General features: G+C 38.4%; 1 protein-coding gene across 4 annotated transcripts in view; it reads left to right on the forward strand.

The window, feature by feature from the left end:
• Nucleotides 1-20,001, forward strand: part of PRCP (prolylcarboxypeptidase) — a 76,347-nt gene that overhangs the window by 13,606 nt on the left and 42,740 nt on the right. Inside the window, exon 3 of one of the 4 annotated variants that reach the window (XM_045038680.1) lies at nucleotides 18,253-18,373. The exons of the other annotated variants lie outside the window; for them this stretch is intronic. The gene's annotated coding sequence lies outside the window, so the exon portion shown is untranslated. The remainder of the gene's footprint in view (nucleotides 1-18,252; nucleotides 18,374-20,001) is intronic. 4 annotated transcript variants of the gene reach the window in all.

The following is a 20,001-nucleotide window of genomic DNA, read 5'->3' on the forward strand; positions in this document are numbered from 1 at the left end:
TAAAATAAAATAAAAGAAGGCACCTGGGTAGCTCAGTCGTTTGAGTGTCCAACTCTGGTTTAGGTCATGATCTCATGGTTCGTGGGTTCAAGCCCTGCATCGGACTCTGTGCTGACAGTTCAGAGCCTAAAGCCTGCTTTGGATTCTGTGTCCCCCCTCTCTCTCTGCCCCTCCCCTGCTCATGCTTTGTCTCTTCCTGTCTCTCAAAAGTGAATAAAGATTAAAAAATTTTAAGGGGGAGGGGTAAAAAAAATAATAAAATAAAAGAAATTAAAAAAAAAAAAGTTCAGTTAACCAGACCTAGGTATTTTGTTTTCTATAAAAGCCTGGATGGTAGTCTCATCTTTAAACATGGAATGATACTGTTATTCTTCTGTTTAATAAAGTGTTATTATTTTAAAGAATATTAGACTGAAAATTTAAGCTAGTACCTTTACTTTTATGAGAAACCTGGCTGTTTGAATCATGATTGTAATTCTATTATTCTGATACCTTAGAGGAAATAAGTAGTGCTTTGAGATGTGGATTTATAATCTTCAGCATATGAGGTGATGAAAGTGATGTCACAGATTATTTTAAAATTCTTTAGAAGTGGATATTCAGTCATGTTTTATTTCTGTGATACATACTGTTCCTCGGAGCTATACAATTCATACAGTGATGAATGTGTACTAAAGGTGTATTGTACTGTCACAGGACTGGATTGAAATTCAAAAGCAGAAACATATCACATATTAGGCCACATGATATTTGGTGTGTAAGGGGCTCTTACTGTCATCAAGTCATTGCTTTTTTGCTGTCTTCAGTTCCATGATAACTGCAAGTTTTTTTCTTAATTTCACTTTGCAAGGTCATATTGTTTTAAGTGGTGAAACCAATGTTGCACTCTGTATGTTAACTAACTAGGATTTAAATAAAAATTTGAAAAGAAAAAAATAACTGTTTTAAGTGAATAGTCAGAACAAATTGCTAAAGTTTTAACGTCACAATTTCTTTCTCATATGTAGTACTATTAAACACATAACATACCATTGTAGATGTTTGTGTGTGTATTTGGCAGTGGTTTCAGACTGGGGAGGTGAATGCTAATAAAACATACTCTACAAAATGTCCTAGTAATACATCAAGCCCTGACTTCATGCAGCTCCTTGCTAGGCACTCTCATGCATGCATTACCCAACTTAATCAACATAAGACCTAAGATAGGCAGTATTTTTTCATTTTACGTACAAGAAAACAAGCCCAAAGACATGAAGTAACTTGTTCAAATTCAAATAGCTCTGGTAGTTGGCAGAACCGGTACTCAAACCCAGATCTGTCTGCAAATTCCTTTCTCTTTCTGCAACGTCACAGGACATTCATTTATGGTTTTCTGGAGGTGCGGGGGGAAACAGTTTTTGAAAGATAGCTTGGTGCTGGTCAGATTTTATTAGTGCAAAAGCAAGTGTCTGCGTGTGTGTGTGCATTTAAACCTTGCCACACACTGGTATTTTTTATTAAGTTTTCCTGGTGGTGTATGACTGCAGGTTTGGCCAGCATCATTGTGATTTAATAACCTAATTTAAACAAGGAACTACAACCCAAACAATGGCTCTGATTCAGCTCAGAGGAAAGTGAGGAAGTACTTGTTATCATTTGTCAGTGAATTCTTATTTTTATGCAGTTTGAACCATGGGTCACACTGCAGACACTATCCTTTAAAACTTTCGGAAACCTTTGTCATTTCCTGAGCGCTGATGGCCTCTTCCTTGGAGGGAGCTGCTCAGGCAACAATTTCCGAAAGCAGTGATGATGACTCCCTTCTCCTCCGCCTACGATGCTTCCTTTCTCTTAAACAATTAGCTTTAAATGACAATGACTGGTGAGGGTAGTGCAGACTCAAACAGGCTTTTTGTTTGCCTTTTTATATAGTGTGATTTCTAGAAAATGACCACAGTTTAAAAGAGAAGAGAATTAATATTTGCTGACCACCTCTCCATGATCTCTTCAAGGGCAGCAACCTTGGGTCTCATTCATCTGTGGATCTGGGAGGGTGCAGCACCAAGCTCTGTACATGTGGAGCTGAGCTGATAGAATGACACTGCATGTCATGTCCTCTGTTATTGAAAACATTAATTGCAAATAAACATTAGGCAAGGTATAGAAGAGCCTATTGCTGTTACTTACATACACCCAGTGCTTTGGTTCACCTCTGAAGAATTTGAATGTAACATGATGAAATGAATATTGGCTAAGATGCTTGGAGACTTACTCTCCGAAAAATATGGATCACGGTTTTTAAAGATTTCCAAAAGGGCTTTTTGCAGTTAAATTCTGTAACATTGCCAAACCCTTTTCTTGGTTTGAATTTATAGTCATTTATCTATAGTCTCTGTTCTGCAGATGATCTTTCTCCATTTCATACTCCAGCCAAGCATATACATACATTTACTCTTTCCTGTTGGTATTCCTCTGAAGATCTATTCTTTAAATACTTCTTTGATCTTCAAGACATCTGGCTTGTTTAGCACTTGCTTGTTCCCTTCTGTTATAAAATATTCCCCTCCAGGAAGCCCTTGTTAATTGGAAAAGGAGTGAAGTCTTCTGCTGTTTTTTGCTTCTGTTTCACACTCCAATTCATTCACTGCCCTTTGCTCATCTTTGCTTACACACATCTAACAAGTGCAGGCAACTCTAGTTGATTTGTGAATTCCATGTGCTTTGTTTTTATTTATTTTTAATTTTTTTAATGTTTATTTTTGAGAGAGAGAGAGAGAGAGCGTGCATGAGGCAGGGGGAGGGGCATAGAGAAAGAGGGAGACACAGAATCTGAGCTGTCAGCCCAGGCTCTGAGCTGTCAGCACAGAGCTCAATGCGGGGCGTGAACTCACAAACCACGAGATCATGACCTGAGCTGAAGTCGGATGCTCAACCCACTGAGTCACCCATGCGCCCCAATGTGCTTTATTATTTTTCATTTATTTTATTCATTTTAATTTTTTTTAATGTTTATTCATTTTTGAGAGACATAGTGTGAGCAGGGGAGGGGCAGACAGAGAAGGGAGACACAGAATCCAAAGCACGCTCCAGGCTCTCAGCTATTAGCACAGAGCCTGATGCAGGGCTTGAACTCAGGAGCTGTAAGATCATGACCTGAGCCGAAATCGGACGCTTAACCGAGTGAGCCACATAGGACCCCATAATGTGCTTTATTTTTAAATTCCAAACTGACTGACCTCATGCCTCCCAGGATATGTTGATTTCCCCATTCCTTGCTCAGCTAGTGTAGGCTTAGACAAAACAAATGAGTTTTAGGATCAGCCTTTAAAAACATAATCAGAGAAGTAAATCTGCTAGAAAAGAATCTCTAATATTTATTCTATAGTTATTTATTATTGACACTGTGTGCCAAGTATTACACATCGGTCACTTCATTGTTTTGTACACACTGTGTGTGTGTACACAGTGTTTTGTACACACACTATGCTGGGATGTGACTCACACAGTACTGGTATCTCTCTACTCAGAATGGTTTGTCTTCCTCCTTTCTCTGCCTGGCATTCTTGTACATCTTTCCTGGCTCAGGTCTTATATATCACCTTATCTGTGAAACTTTATTTCTCTTTCTCTTCTCAAGCTGGGTATTGACTACTGTTCCCTTTGTGTCTTCCATTGTACTTTGTAAATGCTTCTTTTGTACTCAGTTACTCTGGATTGCAATGATTTGTTTATATGTTGGTCTCCGTATAAGGATGTGAGTAGCCTGAGTGCTGGGACCACACCTATCAGTGTATCCACAGTGTATGCCCTCAACAATGGTTTAAATGAGTAACTGACCCAACCTGAGGTGATTTCTCCCTTTTCTGAATGCTGTTAACACTTGCTTTTATTTTATATTTTGTCTAGTACTGCCAATATGGTATAGACACTGTCCAATCAGAACAGAAACTGATCCTAGAACTGAGGGTTCTTGCAGTGCTGTGGGTTGGTTCTTTAGACCTGAGGTCTGGAGAAGGAACTGAGACAGCAGGATTGGTGGGCCTAGAATGGGGGCAGACATCACTCAAGTTACTAAGATAATTATTTGCCAACTGGTATAGAAGGATTTCAATATTATAATAACTGGCTGAGTATCAGCCTTGGTTCTTCCAAGTAGTAAGTGCCTCAAGAATAGCATGCTGCTTATACTGGATAGTATCCCTTATATGGATACCTAAGTGCAATTGAGAGGTATGGGTGTTCAAAGCAAGTTAAACTTTAATAACAAGTATTAATGTCATTATATAACATTCCCTTCTAAAACTCCTTTGATTTTTTTCACATTACTATTAATGGCACTAATCTCCTGGTCATCCAGGATTAGAGTATTTTGGAATCATCTGATTCCTTCACTTTCACCTCTACACCAGACCAGAGTCCACTTAACCATCAAGACTCTTCCATGATTCCTTCTTAGTTCATGCCACTTACTTTGCATGTTCAGGGTTATTAGCTTTTTTCTACCCACACAACTCCAAGCTAAACTATTACAGTAGCCTCCTCAGTCCCTTTGTTCTATCAGCCTCAGTCCAGGCCAGCTGGCACTGTGTTTTTTTCTCCCCTCCTCTTTTCTAATCTAGGTCTGTACTGGGCCCTGCTTAAACCTCACCTCCTCAGGGAAACCTTCAATTGACTCAGCTTAGTATCAGCTATCTTTCCCTGGGCTCCCAGAATACTTATTGTCTGTAGCATTCATTAACTATACATTAACTTTCTGAAATGGCTCTTGTTGCCTGAACTGTAATTATATCTTGGAATGTGATTTAACAGGCAGTTATCTCTCAGGTAGAAAGCATACTTGCCCTAGAATTAATATCCCCACAGGGGCATAATGGTTCAGAACATTTAGAGTTTTAAAATTTCCTGATTGACATAATTTCAAATTCTGTAGACAGGCTGCTGAATAGCATGCAATTCTGTTTAAAAGAAATGCTGACTGTGACCTGCTAACTTCAGTTTATAACCCACGAATGGATCACAACCTCCTTTTTATGAAACACTAATGTAGACTATATGGGCTCTACAAAGATGGATGTTTCTCCTGTAATGGAGAGGTAAGGCCTGGAAGCAAAAATCTTTACTAGGTTGTATGTAAATTATTGCAAGAGAGATATATAGCACAAGATTTCGGAGGAAGGAGAATTGCATGGTGATAACTACTTCCTATTGTAGGAAGATTCTGTTTGGGAGAAAAGGGACTTGGTATTTCTTAGAGATTTTCCCTTGATAGTTAAATCATTCTTTTCAGAGTTTTTTTTTTTTTCAAGGGCCTGTAGGAATAATATATCCATTTCTTCTTTCTTTAAAAATATTTTTAATGTTTATTTTTGAGAGAGAGAGAGAGGGACAGAGAGACAGAGCTTGAGCAGTGGAGGGGCAGAGAGAGAGGGAGACAGAATCCAAAGCAGGCTCCAGGCTCTGAGCTGTCAGCACAGAGCCCGACACAGGGCTCAAACTCACAAACCTTGAGATCATGACCTGAGCCAAAGTTGGATGCTTAACCAACTGAGCCCCCAGGTGCCCCTCCTTCCACTTTCCTTAAATTTTTATTTCATTTCCAGTATTATTAATGTACAGTGTTATATTAGTTTCAGGTGTACAATTTATTTTTTAGATGGTACCACAATTCTACACATTACTCAGTGGCCATTATGATAAGTTTACTCTTAATCCCCTTCACCTATTCACCCATTGCCCCACTTACCTCCCCTCTTGTTACCATCAGTTTGTTCTCTAAGAGTCTACTTTTTTTTTTAAGTTTATTTATTTATTTTGAGAGTAAGGGAGAGAGTGAGAGAGAGAGAGAGAGAGAGTGAGCATAGGGAGAGAGACAAAGAGGGAGAGAGAGAAAATCCCAAGCAGGCTCTGCACTGTCAGCATGGAGCCTGACATGGGGCTCAAGCCCACAAACCGTGAGATCATGATCTGAGCCGAAACCAAGAGGCAAAAGCTTAACTAACTGAGCCACCCAAGTGCCCCAAGAGTCTACTTTTTGATTGCTTCTTTTCTTCTTTGTTGTTTTGTTTCTTAAATTCTGCATATGAGTGAAATTTAATGGTATTTGTCTTTCTCTGACTGACTTATTTCTCTTAGCATTATATTTTCAAGATCTATCCATTTTGTTACAAATGGCAAGATTTTTTTTTTATGGCTAAGACTATATGTGTGTGTGTATATATATATATATATATATATATATATATATATACATATATATGTGTGTGTATATACATATATACGTATATATGCGTATATATACGTATATATGTATATATACGTATATATACATATATATGTATATATACGTATATATACATATATATATGTGTGTGTATATACACATATATATATATATACACACACACACACATACATACACACACCACATCTTCTTTATCCATTCATCTATCCATGGACATTTGGGTTGCTCCCATAATTTGGCTATTATAAATAGTACTGCAGTAAATGTAGGGGTGCATACATCTTTTGAATTAGTGTTTTCTTATTCTTTGGGTAAATACTCAGGGAATTACTGGATTAGATGGTTATTCTATTGTTAATTTTTTTAGAAATCTCTACTGTTTTGTACAGTGGCTGCACCAGTTTGCATTCCTGCCAATAGTGCAAAAGGTTTCCCTTTTCTCCACATGCTCACTATCACTTGTTTCTTCCGTTTTTGATATTAGTCATTCTGATAGGAATAAGGTGATATTGTGGTCTTGATTTGCATTTCCCTGGTGATGAGTGGTGTTGAGCATCTTTTCATGTGTCTTTTGGCCATTGGATGTCTTTTTTGGAGAAATGTCTGCTGCTCATGTCTTCTGCCCAGTTTTTATTTGAATTATTCATATTTTGGGTGTTGAGTTGTATATGTTGGATACTAACCCTTTATCAGATGTATCATTTGCAAATATCTTCTCCCATTCAGTAGGTTGCCTTTTAGATTTGTTGATTATTTCCTTCACTGTGCAGAAGCTTTTTATTTTGATGTAGTCCCAATAGTTTATTTTTGCTTTTGTTTCCTTTACCATGGGAGACAAATCTAGAAGGATGTTCGTATGATTGATGTCAGAGAAATTACTGCCTGTGCTCTCATCTAGGATTTTTATGGTTTCAGGTATCACATTTAGGTTCTTAGTTCATTTTGAGTTTGTTTTTGTGTATGGTGTAAGAAAGTGGTCCAGTTTCATTATTTAGCATGTCGCTGTCCACTTTTTCCAATACCATTTGTTGAAGAGACTGTCTGTATCACATTGGGTATTCTTTCTGCCTTTGTTGAAGATTAATTGGCCATATAATCATGGGTTTACTTCTGGGCTCTCTGTTCTGTTTCATTGATATATGTGTCTGTTTTTTTGTGCCAGTACCATACTGTTTTGATTATTACAGCTTTGTAGTATATCTTGAAATCTGGGATTGTGATACTTCCAGTTTTGTTACTCTTTTTCAAGATTGCTTTGGCTATTCAGAGTCTTTTTGTGGTTCCATATGAATTTTGAGATTATTCTAGTCTAGTTCTATGAAAAATGCTATTGATATTTTGATAGGGATTGCAGTAAATCCGTAGATTGCTTTAGGTACTGTGGACATTTTAACAATATTTGTTCTCCCAGTTCACGAGCGTGGAATATATTTCCATTTGTGTCATCTTCAAATTTCTTTCATCAGTGTTTTATAGTTTTCAGAGTACAGGTCTTTCACCTCTTTGTTTAAGGTGTTTTGTTTTATTTTTGAGAGAGAGTGAGATCTCTCTCTCAGAAGTGATCTCAGAAGCGTGAGATCATGACCTGAGCTGAAATCAAGAGTTGGACGTTTAACTGACTGAGCCACCCAGGCACCGTGTCACCATCTTAAGTTTATTACTAGTTTTTTTAAAAATTATTTTTGATACAATTTTAAATGAGACTGTTTTCTTAATTTCCCTTTCTGCAACTTCACTATTAGTATATAGAAATATGACAGATTTCTGTATATTGATTTTGTATCCTGTGACCTTACTGAATTCATTTATCAGGTTTTGTAGTTGTTTTGGTGGTCTTTAGGGTTTTCTATATGTAGTATCATGTCATCTGCAAATAGTAAAAGTTTTACTTCTTACCAATTTGGATGCCTCTTATTTCTTTTTGTTGCCTGATTGCTGTGGCTAGGGCTTCTAGTACTATGTTGAATAAAAGTGGTGAGAGTCAACATCCTTGTCTTGTTTCTTACCTTAGGGGAAAAGTTTTCAGTTTTTCTCCCTTAAGTATGATATTAAATGTGGCTTTTTCTTATATGGCTTTTATTTTGTTGAGGTATGTTCACTCTAAACCTACTTTGTTGAGGATATTTATCATGGATGGATGTTGTACTTTGTCAAACTTTTTCTGCATTTTCTGTATGATCTTTGAAATGACCATGTGGCTTTTATCCTTTTTCTTGTTTCACGCTGATTGATTTGTGAATATTGAATCATTGTTGCCTTCTGGGAATAAATCCCACTTGATTGTAGTGAATTATTTTTTAAGTGTGTTGTTGGATTTGGTTTGCTAATATTTTGTTGAGGATTTTTGTATCCAAGTTCATCAAGAGCTTGGCCTATAGTTCTCTTTGTTTGTAGTGTCTTTATCAGGTTTTGGTATCAGGGTAATGCTGGTCTTGTAGAAAGAATTTGGAAGCTTTCCTTCCTCCTCTATTTTTTGGAATATTTTGAGAAGACTAGGTATTTAACTCTAAATGTTTGATAGAATTCACCTTTGAAGCCATCTGGTCCTGGACTTAACATTCATTTCTTCTTTATTCACCATCTTGTTTTTCTTCTCAGTGTTGATGTGTTTGCAAAGTAGCAGAGCTTGTAATTGAGGTTTCCTGACTTAGACTGTATTTCTAAACATTAATGAGCAAAGCAGAATACTATAAGGGAGAAAATTTATTTCTTTTTTTATAGTCATGCATTTTGGGGCCAAACAAAAATGACTCTTTTAAAAACGGGGAGCTCTAAGAGGCACTAGGCTGTGGGATGAAAGTATTACTTGTGAATAGTTTACCTTCTCATTGTAGGCTGCTTGGATTATAGTTTTAAAGGGAGACAATGTCCTATTGTAAGTAGTTTTGGGAGATTATAATTATTACTCTTGAATAATTTCCTTCAGAATGTGCTGTTTGTTTTCCACGAACTTTGCTTTTTAAATGAAATAAATTTTGAGGTGAAGATTTCCTTGGTTTTACTCTTTATGGCAACTCTCTTCTCTTATAGAAGATCCTTTATGTAAATTCTATCTTTCATTATTTTTACTGCCTTAATGAGAACAGAATTGCTCCTGGGGAGAATGTATTATCAAACTGCTTTTTAAGGTTTCCCAGGGGTCACATGCCAACTGTTGTGAAAACATTGCTATGGTTGTAATGTACTTTTATGCGTGTGTTTGTGTGTGTGTGTGTGTGTGTGTGTGTGTGTGTGTGTGTTTAATACCACAAAGTGTGGGCCGCCTGGGTGGCTCAGTTGGTTAAGTGTCTGATGTTGGCTCAAGTCATAATCTCGTGGTTCATGGCTTTGAGCTCTACGTTGGGCTCTGTGCTGACAGCTTGAAGCCTGGAGCCTGCTCCGGATTCTGTCTCCCTCTCCCTCTGCCCCTCCCCTACTCACACTCTTTCTTTCTGTCTCAAAAACAAGTAAACATTAAAAATATATACCACAATGTGTAATTACTGATGGCTATCAATCATCAGGGAGTATTTGGTATAATTCAATAAATTTTGAGCCTCTACTGTGGTCAGGGATTTATACAAACACTACCTTCTAGGGAAGATATTAATATTCCTTTTAAAGATGAGGCAGCTAAGGTTCAGAGATGTGAAAAAATGTACTGAAACTCACCTGGCTTGGAACATGGCACAATTGGGTTTTCAACTCAGGACGTGTCAGGCAGCAAAACTGGGCTCTTTCCACTGGAGAAGCAGCCACTCTGTAGGCCTGGGATTGTCCTGGAAAATTTTGGAGGGGACACTTCTTAAATGAATACTTGGATGGATGGAGGATGAAGTAGGGAGTTTTCTGTAATGACGTGGGTAGGAAAATATTCCAAGCAGGGGAAAATTCACGTGCAGTAGCCTGGAGACTTGAGAAAGCATATTATGTCCAGTGGGTTTCTGAATTATGAAATAGGAGAGGGATAAGCAATGGAAGATGAGGTTGGAAAAGAGGTGGGCAGGGTCCCAGTAGAGGCATTATCATGTCCTCTGTGTTTGCCTTCATTGCAGCCTCCTATACCAGCAGTTAGTTAGATTGTGTTTCCTCTTTGCTGCTATAACGAACATCTTGTGCTACCTGGATTCATGATAGCATCCATTGTGCAGAAATAGTTTCTTTATTTGCTTGTCTCAACTGGGCTATGACCTCTTTTAGAGCAAAGACTCTGTCTTTTATCCTTGTGTCTGGTGTAGCCAGGCACATGCAGTAGGCAGTAAGGAAGTAGTGGGAGGATGAAAGGGCCTTGTCCTTGCTGAAGAGAGTCAGTATTGAGTTGGATTTTAACATGATAATTTTTGGATCTGTCCATATTTCCTGATGCTAACATACCTGATAGAAAGATAACATAGTGTCACTGGTAGACAAAAGGGGTAAGAGCAGAGTTAATTGGTTCAGGTAGGCTACTTGGTCCTCTGGTGTCACATTACACTTCTCACTTTTTCTTTCCAATTCAACTCAACAGTTATTGATGAAACAGTGCTGTACCCATTGTGCTTTGTGCTGTGGGGGTTCAGATGTGAATAAGAGAGAGGAGGCAGACTGTTATTGAACATAGTAGTGGAAGTCTTAGCCTCTGCAATCAGACAACACAGAAATAAAAGGCATCCAAATCAGCCAGGAGGAGGTCATACTTTCACTCTTGGCAGATGACATGATATTATATATGGAAAACCCAAAAGATTCCACAGAAAAACTGCTAGAATTGATTCATGAATTCAGCAAAGTTGCAGGATATAAAATCAATGCACAGAAATCAGTTGCATTCCTATACACCAACAATGAAGTGACAGAAAGAGAAATCAAGGAATTGATCCCATTTACAGTTGCACAAAAAACATAAAATACCTAGGAATAATCTAACCAAAGAGGTGAAAAATCTATACACTGTAAACTATAGAAAGCTTTTGAAAGAAATTGAAGAAGACACAAAAAAAATGGAAAAAGATTCCATGCTCCGGCATAGGAAGAACAAATATTGTTAAAATGTCAATATTCCCCAAAGCAATCTACATATTCAATGCAATCCCTATCAAAGTAACACCAGCATTCTTCACAGAGCTAGAACAAATAATCCTAAAACTTGTATGGAACCAGAAAAGACCCCGAATAGCCAAAGCAATCTTGAAAAAGAAAACCACAGCAGGAGGCATCACAATCCCAGACTTCAAGCTATACTCCAAAGCTGTAATCATCAAGGCAGTATGGTACTGGCACAAGAACAGACACTCAGGTCAATGGAACAAAATAGAGAACCCAGAAATGGACCCACAAACGTATGACTAACTAATCTTTGAGAAAGCAGGAAAGAATATCCAATGGAATAAAGACAGTCTCTTCAGCAAATGGTGCTCGAAAACTGGACGGTGACATGCAGAAGAATGAACATGGACCAGCTTCTTACACCATACACAAAAATAAACTCAAAATGGATGAAAGACCTCAATGTAAGACAGGAAGCCATCAAAATCCTCGAGGAGAAAGCAGGCAAAAACCTATTTGATCTTGCCCGCAGCAACTTCTTACTCAACACGTCCCTGGAGGCAAGGGAAACAAAAGCAAAAGTGAACTACTGGGACCTCATCAAAATAAAAAGCTTCTGCACAGCGAAGGAAACAATCAGCAAAACTAAAAGGCAACCGACAGAATGGGAGAAGATATTTGCAAATGACATATCAGATAAAGGGTTAGTATCCAAAATCTATAAAGAACTTATCAAACTCAACACCCAAAAAACAAAGAATCCAGTGAAGAAATGGGCAAAAAACATGAATAGACACTTCTCCAAGGAAGACATCCAGATGGCCAACCAACACATGAAAACATGCTCCATATCACTCATCATCAGGGAAATACAAATCAAAACCACAATGAGATACCACCTCACACCTGTCAGAATGGCTAACATTAACAACTCAGCAAACAACAGATGTTGGCGAGGATGCGGAGAAAGAGGATCTCTTTTGCATTGTTGGTGGGAATGCAAGCTGGTGCAGCCACTCTGGAAAACAGTATGGAGGTTCCTCAAAAAACTAAAAATAGAACTACCCTACGACCCAGCAGTTGCACTACTAGGCATTTATCCGTGGGATACAGGTGTTCTGTTTCGAAGGGACACATGCATCCCCATGTTTATAGCAGCACTATCAACAATAGCCAAAGTATGGAAAGAGCCCAAAGGTCCCTCGGTGGATGAATGGCTAAAGAAGATGTGGTATGTATATATATGTGTGTGTGTGTGTGTATATATATGTATATATGTATATATGTATATGTGTGTGTATATATATATATATATATATAATATTATATATTACTCAGAAATCAAAAAGAATGAAATCTTGCCATTTGCAACTATGTGGATGGAACTGGAGGGTATTATGCTAAGTGAAATTAGTCAGAGAAAGACAAAAATCATATGACTTCACTCATATGAGGACTTTAAGAGACAAAACAGATGAACATAAGGGAAGGGAAACAAAAATAATATAGAAACAGGGAGGGGGACAAAACAGAAAAGACTCATAAATATGGAGAGCAAACTGGAGGGGTTGTGGGAGGGGGGATGGGCTAAATGGGTAAGGGGCATTAAGGAATCTACTCCTGAAATCATTGTTTCACTATATGCTAACTAATTTGGATGTAAATTTTAAAAAATAAAAAATAAAAAAAAAAGAACAACAAAAAAGAGAAGGCAGTATGATGTGGTGGGAAAAATCACCTTCATTAGAATTTCTGTGAAGAACAAATGAGAGAATGTACATTTAGGCCTTAGGTGCAGCCTTTGCACTATTCACAGGTACAAGTGGGATTAATACACAATCATTTGATCAGCAGATTCTAACATCTTATTTAGGGTTACTTTAGGTTTGGGTTAATAATAGTATACAGCAGGGATAGGATATGTGTCTATAAATAACTACCGTGAAAGAGTACATTTGAAAAATGTTATAAGAGAACTAAAATTACCAGAGAAGCACAAAGAAGGCAGGAAGGCCAACGACTGCTTTGCGTAGAAAATGGCATTGAATAGAATCCCCTGGACGTCCTCACACAGTGACATAACTGATAGAAGGCTATGGAGATTAAAGGCTTAATTAACTGTTATCTGCTCTGAGACCCCTTCTCTGACCACTGTATTAAAATTAGGTGTATCTCTGTATTCTGTTATGGTTTCTGAGTGTTTATTTGTGTCTTTGCTTATTTGTTGTCTGTTTCTATCATTAGACTATAAGCACTGTAAAGGCAGTGACCATATCTAGCTTGTCCACTGTTTCTGTAGTATTTACCCATGGTAGGCACTCAAGAAATGCTTTTAAATGAATAAATGACTGTAACTACTCACTGTCACTTCTCTGTACATCCTATTAACTCTGGGAAGTTGTTATACAAGATGGTGACACAATGGCAAAAGCACCTGAAAGTAATCAAAGAAGCAACTTGGTCGTGTTTGAACTTGTCATTGTTCTGAGTTTTTTGGTTTCAGCTGAGGATATCCTTTTCCCTTTCCTTTATCTTTTTTACAGTGTCCTTATCACTCAGACCGGATGAATGCTGAAAACAATGAGTAGTCTATAGAGTGTATTTTTAAGTTGATGATTAAAGGTCTCTAGAGACCATTTTATAGTGAAATCGGGACTGAGAACTTTGACGCTGGAGTTCCCCAGGAAGAAGCTTAGGCAGCTACTTTTCTTCAGTTGCTTCCTTTTGTGGATGATTTTCATGTGAGGATTTCGTAAAGTTTAATATTTTGGAATGCTAAAAGCTTTTAAAATCTTGCATTATTCAATGTATTAAAAATAATTCATTTTAAAGCAATCTCTGAAAATGAATGCTATAGATTTTTGTTTCAATGGTTCTCACAGTGTGATTCACAGAAGATCCTCCATGGTGGAGGAGGAGATGCATTTTAGCATGTGGTAATATTTGACAGAGGTAACAAGGTAAAGATTGTGGTCCCTGATGGCTTTTGTCTCATCAGAGGGGAACAGAGGCCGTAAAGTTTGAGAACTTCGGGGTCTCACTTTGTACAATTTCTTTAATTAGATTTTGGAAGAAAAAGGTGGAAATAGAATCTACTTTATTAACTTCCACTATTTACTAGGAGGAGCCTGATGGCCTTGGAAGGCTTGTATTAGTTTAGTGGGGATCTTACTATTTAGAATGCCCACCGTCAGGTTCAGTGCAGAATCAGTCATTAAAGAGCAGCAATGGTGGTTACACTGGTTTGGAAGACTTCATTTTGTTGATGGCTGTTGTGCATATACTGCTGATATTATACACTGGGCCCTTTTTCATTGCGATCTTTCCTGGGTGTATTATGATTTTGGAAAATGAACATTGTTATATGTGATATATGTAACAATTTAAAAGAGATCTGGGCTTGGGCGGCTAGTGGCTCAGTCAGTTAGGCTCCTGACTTTTCATTTTGACTCAGGTCATGATCTCATGGTTCGTGAGTTCAAGCCCTGTGTTGGGCTCAGTGCTGGCAGTACAGAGCCTGCTTGGGATTCTCTCTCTCCCCTCTCTCCCTGCCCCTACGCTGCTTGTTTCTCTCTCTTGAAATAAATAAATAAACTTAAAAAAAAAAGAGAGATCTGGGTTAAAACTTAGCTTATTTATGAGTCTTGCAGTGATCTCTCATCTGGCCCTTTCAGTAGTAACCTTCTGTTTATTCTTTCTCCCTTTTTAAAAATCGTCTTCCCTAGGCCTGCCTCAGCAGAATGGCTAGAGTGATCTCTTTAAGACATGGATGGGAACAAGTCTTAAAGCTTTTAGGGAAAGGGGAGGGGGCGGTGCCTGGATGGCTCAGTTGGTTAAGTGTCTGAGGTCAGATCAGATCATGATCTCATGGTTCATGGGTTTGAACCCTGCTTGGGGCTCTGTGCTGACAGCTCAGAGCCTGGAGCTGTTTCAAATTCTGTGTCTCCCTCTCTGTCTCTCTCTCTGCCCCTTCTCTGTGCGCTTGCTCTCTCTCTCTCTCCCCCCCCTCTCAAAAACAACAAACAAACAAACAAACAAACAAACAAAAAAGCTCTTAGGGCTTCCCATTGCCATTAATGTTAAATTTAAACTCCCTACCCTAAGCCTCATCCCATATTCTTCTCCCCCTTATTCACCATGCTGCAGACACTCTTGACGCCATTCTGTTTCTATAACATGCTAAGTAAGTCCTTTCTGGCCTCTGAGCCTTTATATTTTCCATTCCTTCTTTCTGGAATTCTTCCCCTGGCTGGCTCCTTTAGGCTTTACCTTCAATGCCACTCTGTGGAGAATACTTGTGTGTCAGTTTCTTAGAGCTGTTGTAACAAACAGCTGTTTGTGTTAGTTTCTTAGAGCTGTTGTAACAATTCTGTTGTTGCCAGAATTGGTTTGTTTAGGGGGACCAAAGGGAGAATCTGGTTCATGCCTTTGCTAGTTTCTGCTGGTTCCTGGCAGTCCTTGGTGTTCCTTGGCTTGTAGCTGTGTAATTTCATTGTCTCCCTCTGTTGTCACATGGCTGTCTTTCTTTTATTCATCTGTACCTTTACATGGCATTCTCCTCTCTGTCTTTGTCTCTGTGTCTCTTCTCATTAGGACATTAGTGTATTAGATTAAGGGTCATCTTGCTCCAGTATGACCTCATCTTAACTATTTACATCTACAATGACTCAATTTCCATAAAAATTCATATTCTGAGGTTCCAGGAAGGATATGAATTTTGGGGGGTTGAGGGAAACCCTATTCAACCCAACACACCTTTCCTGAACTCTTAATTTAAAGTAGGCTGTAGCAGTGGAGCAATATCTATGAACATACTCACAAATTATTTATTTCTGGCCGGTGGTGAGGAAGGCACTTCTTTAGACCGCATTTCATGCATTTTACTCAATTCTGGGCACGCCATGCATAAGAGGAACATAATTGAACTAGGATGTGAATGGGGTTATGAACATTTCAGAAAGTGTCATATGGGTAAGAAACAGGGTTGCTCTGTTGGAGAAGATCTGAGAAGTCATCACAGCCCTCTGCAGGAGGACCGTCCCTTCAGAGGAGGGGAAGTGCAGAAGATTGAATGGTGTTACTTATACCGCAGGCCTGTGGTCCTGTATGTGGAAAGCATGGTTTTGCCTTTTTAGGGGTAGGGCTGGGATATTTATTTTTTTACACTATAGCAGATACCAGCCTCCATCTCTCAGAAGTTCTGGGATGGTATACGATTATAACAGTGCTAGCAGAAGAATATTTTGTGTCTACAGAAACATTTAGAACACTAGAGTATAGGGGCACCTGGGTGGCTCAATTAAGCGTCTGACTATGGCTCAGGTCATGATCTGGTGGTTTGTGGGTTCGAGCCCCACTTCAGGCTCTGTGCTGACAGCTCAGAGCCTGGAGCCTGCTTTGGATTCTGCGTCTCCCTCTCTCTCTGCCCCAACCCTGTTTGCGCTCTCTGTCTCTCAAAAATGAATAAACATTAGAAAAAATTTTTTAAAGAACACTAGAGTATAAAGGAAGAAAAATGATGGTAATACATCATATTATATTTAACAAAGCAGGAGAATATTAACATGTAAAGCTTTGTTTGGTAATATACAGCATTATATAACTTTTATAAGATTATCATTGAAATACATATTGCATATACGAGTTCTGTCAAGATTTTTTACTCCATGAAATGGAATAAATATAACAGAGTTTAGATTCCCTTTCAAGTCAGCAAGTGGATTTCGATAGCATTTGTCTGTGGTGTAGAGGACCTCGTGGTTCTAGGTATTCATGTTTGTGTAGAGATCAGGGATGATCTCCGGTCTTTTTACCCCTGTCCTTCTGTCAGCTTCTTTATGGAATTCCCATCCTAGTTTTATATAGCTGTTAAATGTCTCTACTCCTACTCCTGGGTTGTGGATCTCTGCTGAAGCAAACCTACAACTAGGCAGATTGCTATCTATGCCTGCAAATTCAGCCTCCACCTCAGGGACCCTTAGGAAGCCTAAGCATCAGTTCCTTCTTCCATGTCACACTTTTACCTCTATCTTCAAATCATTGAAACACTATGCCCTGTCCCCTACTTCACTGATTAAGAAACTAAGTTGCTGTGTAACAGGTATTTTAGCTAGAACCCCTTCAGTTTCTTCCCTTTCCACCTAGAAATGTAACTCCTCCTGCAGCCATCTGTTTCTCAGTGAAGGAGAGGTTCTTCCTCCTGTCCAAGTCAAATCCCTCCATCTGTGCTGTTGACCGCATTCTGTCTTGCCTCCTCAGACTCCCCCTGCATCATGATATGCCTCCTTGTATATATAGTTTCAACTGTTTTGTCTAATCATGTGCTTTTGGCCATGATACTTCTTTTGTGTTTCTTCCTTCTTTATAAAACTCTGTTGTTCCATAAGTGTATCTTACACATTGATCAGATCAACATTTTGTAGCACATTTGGGTTTACCAAATACCAGTATGCTGCTGAATGAGCCGTTATGATATACATTTTACAGGAAACTGTCATTCAGGTTAGGTAACTGTGCACTGGCTGAGAACCACACCTTTAAATTCTTTCCAGTCCTGAAAATTGTGACTATAACTCTGTCACAAGGTCAGGTATATTTTAGGTTATATACTTCAGAAGAATGCTTTTTAGTTTTCCCCCTGCCCCTACACCCAGATGCTGGTCTATTGTCTATATAAATTTCATACTTCTTCATCTTCCTGTTTGTACTCTCAGCAGAGGGCATGCAGTTCCTGTGTCCTCAGCATCCTGGATAAGGCTAAACTATTGTGAATTGGTTTTAGATTTTATGCTTGGGTCAAAAGGCACAGCCACTTACAGTGTTCTGCAACTCTTCCAAAGCCAATAGTAGACTCATGCAGTAAATGAGCCTGCACAAACTTCACTCTTGGGCACTTTGATCTCCATTCTCTTTGCTTTGAACCATGCTGTTCTCTGAAGCCCCGTTGGGTCTACTTTTACACCAATAGCAGAGCTAGGATGTATGCATATACATCTCTGTATATTCACTCATGTTCTTTTATGTGCTAGACATTATACAAGTCCCTGGACATTTAGTGGACAAACCAGACAAGTCTCTGCCTCATTAAGGCTGTTTCCAGTGAACCAGTTTCATTCAATGTTGGTTTAGAGATGCAAGCTCAGATTTCAGGTAAGTTTCTCTTTATAGGAAGATTTTCATTGCTATATCTGGAGGCAGCCTGATGAATATAATCTGATCTCTCATTTCTTCCCCTCATAAACTGTATACCTCCTGCCATAAAACAACAACAGTTTTTGAATAGGCTTGTTCTGCACAGCTTACCTTGTTCGCTTTACTTGAAATGCTCTTCTGTTTCTTCTGTACCTGAAAAAATCTTGTTACTCTTCAGAGTTAAGCTTGGATATTACCTCTGTGGTAAAGCCTTGCATGATTGCCTCAGGCAGGATGGTAACTACCTCTTGTGAGCTCCCATAGCCCTTTGTAGAACTTAACTACACCATCCTGTGATTGTTCATTAGCATGTTCACCACTTTTGTTAAATTCAAAACTTGACAGATGGAATTGTATCTTAGTTCTCTTTCCTTAATGCCTATCATTTAATGAGTACTCAATACATATATTTATTTTTTATTTTATAGAGGGAGAGAAAGCACAGGTGGTGGAAAGGGGTAGAGGGAGAGAGAATCTAAGCAGGCTCCCTGCTCAGCATAGAGCCTGACACAGGACTCAATCTTATGATCTTGTGATCCTGACCTGAGCTGAAATCAAGAGTTGGGTGCTCAACCAACTGAGCTACCCAGGTGCCCTTCAGTACATATTTTTGAATGAAAGAAAATCTAATACAGATGTGATTTAGTACAGTATAATTTCCATATGATTATAGTGAAATAGAAATATAAACATATATACATATACATGTATCTTGGAGGAAATCTTAAATGTTTACAAGTCTATTTTGTTGATTATCTTATACATATAGAAAAACGCACCATTCTAATTCTAGAATCCCCTTATTCTCTTTTAGAGTCACTTTCCCCCTACAAGAGTAACCACTATTCTGATTTTTAAAAGCATGAATTTTTGAACCCTTACTTTAAAATGGATGATGAATGCTGTATTTAAATTATGTGACTGTATCTTTATTTTAAAAAGAGATTTCGGGTGCCTCAGAGGCTCAGTCAGTTAAGCGTCTGACTTCGTCTCAGTTCATGATCTCACGGTTCGTGGGTTTGAGCCCCACGTTGGGCTCTGCACTGATAGCTCGGAGCCTGGAGCCTGCTTCGGATTCTGTGTCTGCCTCTCTCTCTGCCCCTCCCCCTCTTATGCTCTGTCTCTCTCAAAAATAAACATTAAAAAAAATAAAATAAAAAGAGAGTTTTAAAATAATTGGCATCACTATATCTCATTTAAGAGTTTGGACTTGAGATCTAATCTGAAATGTTATGAATCTAGTGTATAAAACTTAATAGGCTCTCCCACTACTTATACAACAGCGCCCTCTGACTGTGTAATATTTCCTAAAATGTATGTATTTAGTAATCACAGTAATACTTTCTAATTTGAGAGCTTAAGCTGTGGCCAGGTAACTCTAGTGGTACAAAGCTTCCTAAAGCCATTGGGAGTTGATCATGTGATTACTGATCATCTGATGCTTGCACAAAGTTAGTCAACAGATGATGCCAGAATTGTTGTCTGATCCATCACTTAACTGTTTTTTGACAAAACATGTTTCTTTTTGTTTCCCCCAAAGTCTTAGAGTTCTTTTTAGGTAAGTAGTATTTTTTTTTAATTATTTT

This window comes from Felis catus, chromosome D1 (assembly GCF_018350175.1).
Source record: "Felis catus isolate Fca126 chromosome D1, F.catus_Fca126_mat1.0, whole genome shotgun sequence".
Classification (NCBI taxonomy): Eukaryota; Metazoa; Chordata; class Mammalia; order Carnivora; family Felidae; genus Felis; species Felis catus.